We start from the raw sequence: 10583 nt of genomic DNA on the forward strand, positions 1-10583 counted from the left end.
TTTTTCTCCTAATCGAGGTTTTGTCCCACTAAATTTTCCTAGTATAGTTTTTAATGAGACAGTATATTAGGTCTACTATAGATATTTGTAGTCTTTTTCCTTTACTAGGATATTTTTTTCCCACGAAGTTTTTATCTTAAAAAAGTTTTAATAAGACGCGTTATCTACCAATGGAAATATAATGTTATGAATATTTTATTATTAAGTAGATGTCCATCAATGTCAGGATAAGTTCAATGTACATTACGACTCTAATAATTATTAAAAGTAGAATTCTATTTCATTTATGTTTCTTTTGTTTATAAATATAAACTTTAGAGAAACATTGTAAAATATTATTAATCAATAAAATATGCACTCCTATTTTGCTCCAATTTATCTTATTTTTACTTTATTCTTTTATTTCATAATAAAAAGCATATTTTTAATATCTTTTATGCACTTTTTTTATTTTTATAGTTTATTAATATTTTAAATTTTTTTAATCGTTTTAAGTAAAATTAAATTTTCTTGAGCTTTTTTATGTATTTTTTATAATTTGTTATTAAAAAATTAAACTAAATATCTAACTAAAGATAAAATGATGAAGAAACAATTTTTAAATTATGTTCCAAATTTTTGTACTCTGTATTAACGACTTTCAGATATAAAAATGTTAGTCCAATTGTCATTGCAACACCATTTTACTCATGTAAAGTTTTTTATATTTCAAATAATCACACCTGCAAATTAAAATTTAGCAAACCACGATGAAAGTGAAGAAGAAAATATAACCAAAATAAAAACACACCACCTCCGATTGGTAGTTCACCAAAAAATCATTGTCAAGAACACGCATATTATATACAGCTACTACAAACGAAGAAAAAGAATAAAATAGAAAATATAAAAAATATCCTTGATGGCCTTTTCAATTATATTTCATAGTCTACTGAAAGATACAACAATATCACACAAGGTTGATTGTTTCACAATCTCTTCACAATCTCACCCATACCATTCCATTACATGGGAACAACTGGAAATGGCATATATAGCATGTCTAACAGATACAACATAAGGCTTTTTTTTGGGTTTTTGAGGGCACAACATAAGGCTTCCTGATTGTTCCACAACAGGCATTTTAACTTAAAGAGATAATTACTCGCTCCCCTTCATTCAACAACTTTGTCACAATAAAACACAGAGGTACTGTCCCTTCCCTAATTACAACCATCTTTTAGCCTCATTCCACCAACCAACCTCACTGGAACTGCAGACTCCACAAAACTGAATTCCAGTCAGATATGCATTCATCACTCACATTATTTACATGCTGAAACCTATTCTTGAATGGACCACTTAGATATTACATTTATATTAGATAAATAGATGTGTTAGCTAAATCATTTTACTGCAATTTTAGAAACTGCAACAATTGTAAAGTTATAAGATCAAATCAACCTTGCCGCCTTCTCCAGCATTTTTCAAATATTGCATGCCTTATCGTTTACTCCTGTCATCCTTATTGCTTCTACCATCCTTATTGCTTGGAGTGTACTGACTAGTTGATGTCGGTGAATATCCAGGGGCACTAGGAGAATACCCAGCACTTGGACTGCACACAACATCATAAATCAACAGCAACAAAAGAGATCAAATTTTAAATTTAACACTCCGTCTGCTTACCTGTACTGTGGCGAGCTTGGACTGTAGTCTGGGCTCACTCCAGAGTTGTATGGGCTGGTTTCAGAAAATAAAACAAAAAACAGTCTGTCAAAAGGCATTAGAACAAATTTGGTAATAGAAGTCTGTAATAACCATTTGCTTTAATCTGAAAATATCACAACCGCAGACATATCTCGTTTAAAACTTCCAAAGTTCACCTATTCAATTACATAGAAAAAGATGAAAAGTCACCTGCTAGGACTGTATGTTGGGCTTGAAGGGGAATAAGATGGAGAAGTCGGTGAGTATGATGGTGATGTTGGACTGCAATATAGAAGAGAGAACTTAATTGAATCAACAACAAAGTCGCACGCAAAAATATAAGCGATCATATATATATATATATTCCTTAAAACCAAGGAGAACCGGGAATATACTACAACAGTCACACCACCCGAGCGCCAGCAGCAACAAACAAAACAAAGAAGCAATCTTAGTCTACCATGACTTACCTGTAATTAGGTGAAGTTGGACTGTAAGGACTGGAAGGAGACAACCTTGGACTACTTGGTGAGTATGCCAGAGACGGACTGTACTTGGCTGACTGCGGGTTGTAACTTGGAGAGGTAGGGCTATAGCTTGGTGATGTGGGACTGTAACTTGGTGAGGTTGGACTGTACCCAGGAGATGTGGGGCTATAAGCAGGTGAAGTAGGGCTATATGAAGGAGATGTGGGGCTATAGGACGGTGAAGTAGGGCTGTACGAAGGAGATGTCGGGCTGTACGATGGAGATGTAGGGCTGTATGATGGAGAAGTGGGGCTGTATGCAGGTGAAGTGGGGCTATATGCTGGTGAGGTAGGGCTATATACGGGTGAAGTGGGGCTGTAGCTGGGTGAAGTGGGACTATAGCTGGGGGATCTGGGACTGTAACTTGGAGAAGTAGGACTGTAACTTGGAGATGTAGGGCTGTAACTTGGAGAGGTAGGGCTATAGCTTGGTGAGGTTGGAGAATATGAGGGGCTGGTAGGAGAGTAGGCTGGACTTGTCGGACTGTATCCTGGTGAGCTAGGACTGTAAGTAGGTGATGTGGGGCTGTAACCAGGAGAGGTGGGACTGTACCCAGGAGATGTAGGACTGTAACCAGGAGAGGTAGGACTGTAACCAGGTGATGACGGACTGTATCCAGGAGATGATGGGCTGTAACCAGGGGATGACGTAGGAGAGAATGCCATTCCACCAACATAAGGTGAGAACTGTGCATCTGAAATGGGTGAGAGACGAAGATTTGGGCTCAGCAAGTAACTTGGAGACATCATGCCTTCATGATAAGGAGTTCCTGACACTGGAGAACGAGCAGGTGTCATGCCAAATTCCAGACCTTCCATGTAACTAGGTAGCTGAAGTTCAATGGCATTCTTCAACATCTCATCATTGAGATACAAGGCACAGTCTCCTGTGCCAATTGGTGCAAGCTGGCCCAACATTATATTCTCTGTTACACCCCTCAAATAATCCGACTCAGCATAAACAGCAGCATCAAGGAGAATATCAACAGTTTCTTCAAATGAGCACCTCATCATAGGTCCTGTATCATTACGGTTGATGCCATGACGGGTGATGGCCATCAAGTGACCACGATAGGTCATTGTATCACAAAGGATAGCTAGATGCCGATAATTCACATAAGACCCATCAAACGATATCACAACCCGCAATTCATCCAACAAGGACCGGCGAACTGCTTCGATTCCAAGAACTTCAATAACTTCAATCAAGTGATTGCTTGTTGTTCTCCTTGCATCAACATCTTCATGGCACATGACAGCCAAGAGATTGACACCTTCTGTATCCAGCATCCACTCCTCCCCAGTCTTATACCCATCAGCCTCATCAAATTTGCTTGCTTTACTATGTTTAATGAACACCTTGTTGATGTCTGGGATACCTCGAAGGGCCATTTCTGTCAGCATGTTACTCTCAATCTTCTTCAAGAACACATCATCCTCAGCAGACTCATCATTCAATTCACCCTTCGGGGCTTCATCATTCATGATGCGGATACGTAGGATCAACTTCTCTGCATTATCATCATTAAATATGCAAGTCAAATCATCATCAAATTCCAGGTTGATCTTCTCAGCTATGTCAGCCATACTCAATTTCTTATCGACCATCATCTCACGATTCAACTCTATTCGAAGCAGCCAAGGGGATATCTTTTCTGGTGCAACCTCTTCATCTGGCATTTCATAGTAAGACTTAACGAAGTCAATATCCTCCTCAATAATTGTGCTCATTGGATCCGGATCATACCATACTTCGGTAGCGTGCGTAACACTCCGAAGGGTAGTGTATTCTAAAGCACACTGGACATTCTTGGCCTTCTCCTTAGTTTTACTAGCTTCGGGAGAGAGGTAGACAGAAAGAGAAGGTGTCTTGATTTTCTTGGCTACATTAATAATTTCCCTCAACCTGGGGACACCAAGGGTAACATTCTTTGCACTCACACCAGCATAGTGGAAGGTGTTGAGAGTCATTTGAGTAGCGGGCTCACCAATTGATTGAGCAGCAACACAACCTATCATCTCCCCGGGTGCCACTAAGGACTGTAAGAACCGTGACTCTATTTCGCCAATAACCCACTCAAATGCTTCTTTCGTCAATCTATACTCCTGCAACACCCTTTTACTAGCCAAAGTACTGCGAAGCAAAATGCAAAAGAAGAGGGTGGCATTCTTTTGGGCTTCCACACTCAGAGGATCCGCACCTGGAACAACCTTTAACCTTTCCTGGAGCTTATCAACAGAATCTACAATTTCCACTGGATGCAAATCTGACACCCTTCGGAAGTCAACCTTGAAAGTCTTCTGTGCATTCCAGATAAGCCTCTTCAAGTTAACAGGCAAAGGCCAATTACTATCACCTGTGACTGCAATCTCTGTTCCAAGCTGGTATCTATCAGCTTCAAGTTTATTAACTTCAGCATCAAACACATCACGCAATTCTTGGATGGTTCTCAAATCTTCAATATGCTCTGGTAACATGTAAGAAGTTGGATTCCAGTTTTCATCATCTATTTTATATCTGAAGAATCTATCAAATTCTGATTTCTTCATCTTCAAAGAATCCAGCTTCTGAGATTCTATCCATACAGCATCCATACCATCTTCACCGTAGAGGAATTGAATAACATCCCCCAATGAGTTCCTCACAGTTCCATCATATTTAACCATAATATCCTCCATAGCCTTCACAAGTCGCCTCTGTATGTACCCAGTCTCAGAAGTCTTAACTGCAGTATCTATGAGACCTTCTCTACCACCCATGGCATGAAAAAAGAACTCTTGTGGGGTCAAACCACGCAGGTAAGAGTTCTCCACAAAACCACGACTTTCGGGGCCATAATCGTCCTTGGTAAAATGAGGCAATGTACGATCTATGAACCCAAATGGTATTCGCTTTCCCTCAACATTCTGCTGACCAACACAAGCTGTCATTTGGGATATGTTAATGAAACTTCCCTTGGATCCTGCAGTAACCATCGCCTTAAGGTTATTGCTTTCAGACAAACTTTTTTGTGCACTGTTTCCTGCATCGTCACGAGCTTTATTCAACACCTGAAGAAACAAACCACATTGTAACCTACAACAAAATGATGCCAAACCAAAGATAGCTTGAGCAATTTGACTTTAGGTACCTGGTTAACTTTGTTTTCAAAGGACTCCATCATAGTTCTTCCAGGTTCAGGCTCTAAATCCTTGTTTTGGGCTTTAACAATAAGCTGTTTCACATCGTCTTTGGCTTTAGAAATGGTTTCATTAATTTTTTCCATTGTTGCTGCATCAGCTATTGTATCCCCGATACCAATACTAAAGGCATTCTGCAGCAGCCAATAATTGACAAGCCATTGTGTATGTCCCAAAAATTTCCGGGCTGCATCTGGACCTACCTCTTCCCTATAAAAGAATATTAACAAAATCAATTATTTCAATATTTCAAAATATTAATGGGATTAAGGACAAAGCCAAATGCTCATGTTGGAGAGAACCCATATTCAACAAGAAGTATACATTACAGTAACCAAATCATTACCCACTCAAGAGGAGAAGTAATATAACAGTAAAATTTTCACAATCTTGGTTTATGAAAAGTGTTCAGCTTCACAGAATTATACATAAGTAAAATCTGATAGCACATCCATAACTCGTAAGATTTAGGGCTTAATCTTATCACACTTTTGCAATGGGCTAGCGCTCCTAGAATCAACCTAAAGACATACCAAATTACATGTATAAGACTTCCAGAAGATGTTCCGAGTGTTTTCTTGCAAAGAGTGCCAGATAGCACCTCCCCTTTTTCTATTCGCACTTGAGTATCCCAGGGGTGATAGACCCAGTTTCACTTTCTGAATGCCATGCAGAAGTTCTCAATAGATTTATCTGTTTTGGTATGATAAGATTAAAAACCTGCTTCCCCGTCCAAAGTGGTCGTGGCTTTAGAATTGCAGGTGCAGGAACCTTCCCATCAAAGTCTTCCCACCACATCAATATATTCATGAAAACATCCTGCAAAACCCCCTCATATTAATTAGACTCACATCACAACTACAAGAAATGTATAGCATTTAAGTAGTCATATTTAATGAGCATCACTATCATCCTCGTCACCTTCTCTATGAAGGTATCCCTCTTGGTGATTTTACGGCATCCTAAAAGTGTATCCTGGACAATCCCCATAACTGGCCTATTTGATTGAGGAGACACAATGCACTTAGGCACCATCATGAGCTCCAAAACCTCAGCTCTTGTCTCAAATGATTGAGGAACATGCATATTCATTTCATCACCATCAAAATCAGCATTGTATGGTGAAGTAACTGACAAATTTAGACGGAACGTTGAGTATGGCATGATCCTAATTCTGTGGCCCATGATTGACATTTTATGGAGACTAGGTTGACGATTAAAAAGGACAAAATCTCCGTCATTTAAATGCCGCTCCACCTGCAGCCATGATTCTTACAGTTACAACACGGAATAATAAATCATATATACTAAAAGACTGTCAGAAATAGAAACACACCTTATAACCAAGTTCTAGGTGATGATCACTGCTTTTCTTTAGGTAACGAAGATCTAGCCTTTGTCCATCATCTCTTATGATGTACTTAGCACCAGTCTTTCCAGGTGGAGGATGAGGCCCATATTCCACAAGTTCTTTCAACCTGTTTCAAAGATAGCTCTGCTCCTAATACTTGGCCAAATAAGGAAGAACATCAAAAAAATCTATGAAGCTACTTACCTTTCAATGTTATATGGTGTCACAGTTTCTGGATATGTAAGATTTAAAGCAATACTCCAAGGTACTCCAAGTTCATCAATATTGATATTTGGATCTGGTGTAATTACTGTTCGAGCTGAAAAGTCAACCCTTTTCCCCATCAAATTACCCCTAATCCGGCCCTCTTTCGCCTTAAGCCTACTACAAATAGATTTAATAGGCCTCCCAGATCTCTGTGTAGCCTGAACAAGAAAAATAAATGCTTGTTTTAACAACACAACATACAGATATCTCAGCAATACACAACTTCAATAATGCCTAGGCAAGGGTACCCTTGGAAGTCCAGGTAACTCATTGTCAAAATATGTTGCAACATGAAATTGCAACAACTGTGCAAATTCAGATATGATATGTGCAGGTGACCCGTTCCTCTCCTGTCTCCTCAAGTTCTCATTGTGCCGAATGATCATAGCCAATGCATGTGTTAAGTCATCCTGGATTCAGAAAAAGATGAGAATTCAGATTTCATCTGGTGCAATCATACATGGAATTAACTTCAGAGAACTTGACGTAAAAGGCAAGATAAAAGAGCTTGCCTCACTCCTAGAGGATGTATCCATCATCACAGAGGGTCTCACAGGAGGTGGAGGTATTGGAAGTACTTGAAGAATCATCCAATCTGGACGGGCATACTTGGGATTCAAACCTAATAGTTGGCAGTCCTCATCACTTATCCTCTTTAAGACACTAAGAACCTATAAAACACAATAGATATCAAATATAATAACTACAGAAAAAAAAAAGATTAACAAAGCCAAATTAACAAAACCAAATTAACAACACAAATTTAAAAATGGCTACCCGTTCAGCTGTTAGAGTCTGTTTTCTTTCCACAGGTTCAGGAAGTTGTTCCGGGTCATCATTTTTCTTCCTTTGGGCCTTGTACTCAGCAATCATCTTCATACCATCAATACTCAGCTTTGGTTGCTGAGCACCACACCCACCACGGCTCTTTTTTACCGGTTCCTCTGTATCTTGACCTTGGACATCAATTTCATCACCACCCTCACATTTAGTTTTATTCTTGCATGCATCTAAAATTTTTTTTAGTCTGTTCTTTGGATTCTTTATCTTCAAGGCTTGCTTAAATTTATGATCTTCCTGTAAATACAACAATTAAATTAGAGAATGGCATCATGAAACCACTGACCAGGTATATTTGCTCCTAAGGTTTTAATGCAAACTGAAGAGTGAACACATAAGAGCACGCATAATTATCAGGTGCAACAACATATTAAAACATAAATATGGAATCACGGAAATCATATTAATAATCCAAAGCAGTTGTAATTAAAAAAAAAGGATCACCTATGAAGCCAGATATCACTCCCTACCCAACAGTCAATATTTCATAGTCAAAAAGTAAACCGTTAAACCCTATCATTCCTTTTATACGCTTGACATCCAGTTTCTATTAATTCAAACTATCATATCTAACACTGCACAAGTTACTCAAACTTCTTCAAACGTATCTGTGTTCTTTACCTTAAATGGCAAGCGGGAACTAATAAGTATAATGTTAATATTAAGCATCAAAAATTACAGGAAGTTATCAACCCACTAAAAATACGTTCAGCTTGAATTAAAGTAAGCAACCTAATCAAACATAGTAGTACCTCATCAGCGAGAATCTTGGAGCAATTGAAGCACACACATCTCATAATACTAAGCACAGTTTTCATAAACCCAATATGAAACATAGGCTTAGCAAGCTCCAAGTGCCCAAAATGCCCTGGACACTCTGCCATGTTAGCCGTACACGTCTCGCACTTCAATTTCCTGTCAATCGTTCCCAGTCGCGGGTCACTTAAACCTCCTACTTTGGGTTTTCCCCTCTCCGTCGTTTCACTGTGCTCAATCTGCACCACTGACATTTGCCGCTGCAAAAAGGAAGAAAAATTCAAGGAAATAAAAAAATCGTACTTCCCCAATTCAACAAGCTCGAGTAACGAGTGAAAGAAAGAAAAAGAAAAAGAAAACGTCCCAGCAGTTTCATCTTGTATAGTATATGAAAGAAGAACCGCAAAGAAGTTACCAGTTAAGTAGAAAGATTCTAGAGGAACCAAAAAGACTGCAAGAAAAATGGAGAAAAGAAAAAGTTGGAGAAATTGAAAATTACAATTTCGTCGGGGCTGAGGATGCCGAACTGGACCACGCGAACCTTGGCGACTTCCGCGGGAGAGAAAGCGAATCGCAAATCCATGGCGACCCGATGTGATAGGATACGGACCTAGATTATCTCTCAAGTAAACACTCAAGTTTATTTTTAACTGCAAACTGATTTCTGTTAGCTGTTCTTTTTTATGTTTTATTTTCCTTTGAACTCTCAGGATCTAATTTTGTCGGAAAGAAGCCCTCCCCCGAAGAGAAAGAGAGAGACTCTCAAAACAGATGAATTGGGAGGCCCTGAGTGCTTATTTATAGACAAACAGGGAAGCCCTAGCCGACTTTTCTAGATGACTGTAGTCAATGGAATGTGTTTAGCATAAGGTCAAAAATACCCCCTCCCTCAACCAAAGTCGGGTCGGTTTACTGTGAGACCCATTTTTAATGTAAAACTACATGCGATTGTATATCCTTCTATTGAAGTAAAGGTGCATTGGTCAAAATAAGCTGAATTATGAAACAAAATTATTACATACTTACTTAATAGAAGATTTAACTATTAATGCCAAATAATTGTAAACGAAAATTAATCAAATTCATTCCTCCAGTGCGTTTAGCTAATCAATGTTCTTTGATTTACCAAATCTTGATTCTCATTATAACGGTAATAAAAGAGATAAGCTTAGGTAAAGAATTATCGAAAATAAACTTGAAATTAATATCAATTAAAAATTTAAATGTAAATTTTATATCACTTTACGATAATTTATTAGGAATAATAATTTAAATACTTAAATGTTAAAATTTCATGACGACAATCAGACGTAAAAAATCAAAAAGCATGGTCAACTCATCACTTTGTCCTATTAAACCATATGTCGCGTGAATGCATCAATACAGGGTTGAAGGCCATAAATTCCCTTCCATATAACATGATAATTAATTGCTAGCATATACTTCTCATTAAGCCTTTGCCCATTAAGTGTGTGTTGTTGGAGGTGTCTCTTTTGATATAATTACATGTATTTTCGTTTCTTTTATAGTTTGAGTCTAGTCATGTGTAGGTCGAGCTTGATATTTAGATAAAGTTCTTTTAATAATATTAACTTCAAGATTTGAACTTGATCCAAAATCTCAGAAAAATGTGGAAGTATTTCTCCCAACCACTTGTAAGAAGAGGTTTCTCTTTTATATAAACTACTATGGTTGTTACCAAGCTTCGCATTAGATTAATTATTTTTTAGGTTAAATTATAAAATAAATATTTGAAGATTAAAATATACTTTTAAGTCTTCGTATTTTTCATACATTTAAATTTTAGTTTTCATACTTTTATTTTTAAGAATTTAATTCTTCTATTTTTTTAATTTAAAAATTCATATCTAATTATTAATACCAATAAATACTCCCGTTAAATTCATTGGTATGACATGTTAATCTTTTTTTAAAAAATACTCATTTTAGTAGCTATATAACAAAAAAATGACA

At 37.6% G+C, this 10583-nt stretch overlaps 1 pseudogene; it reads right to left on the minus strand.

Moving 5' to 3' along the window:
* Positions 1–886: 886 nt before the first annotated feature.
* On the minus strand, positions 887–9385 carry LOC107895585 (DNA-directed RNA polymerase II subunit RPB1-like; annotated as a pseudogene).
* Positions 9386–10583: the final 1198 nt, after the last annotated feature.

Source organism: Gossypium hirsutum, chromosome A11 (genome assembly GCF_007990345.1).
Source record: "Gossypium hirsutum isolate 1008001.06 chromosome A11, Gossypium_hirsutum_v2.1, whole genome shotgun sequence".
Lineage (NCBI taxonomy): Eukaryota > Viridiplantae > Streptophyta > Magnoliopsida > Malvales > Malvaceae > Gossypium > Gossypium hirsutum.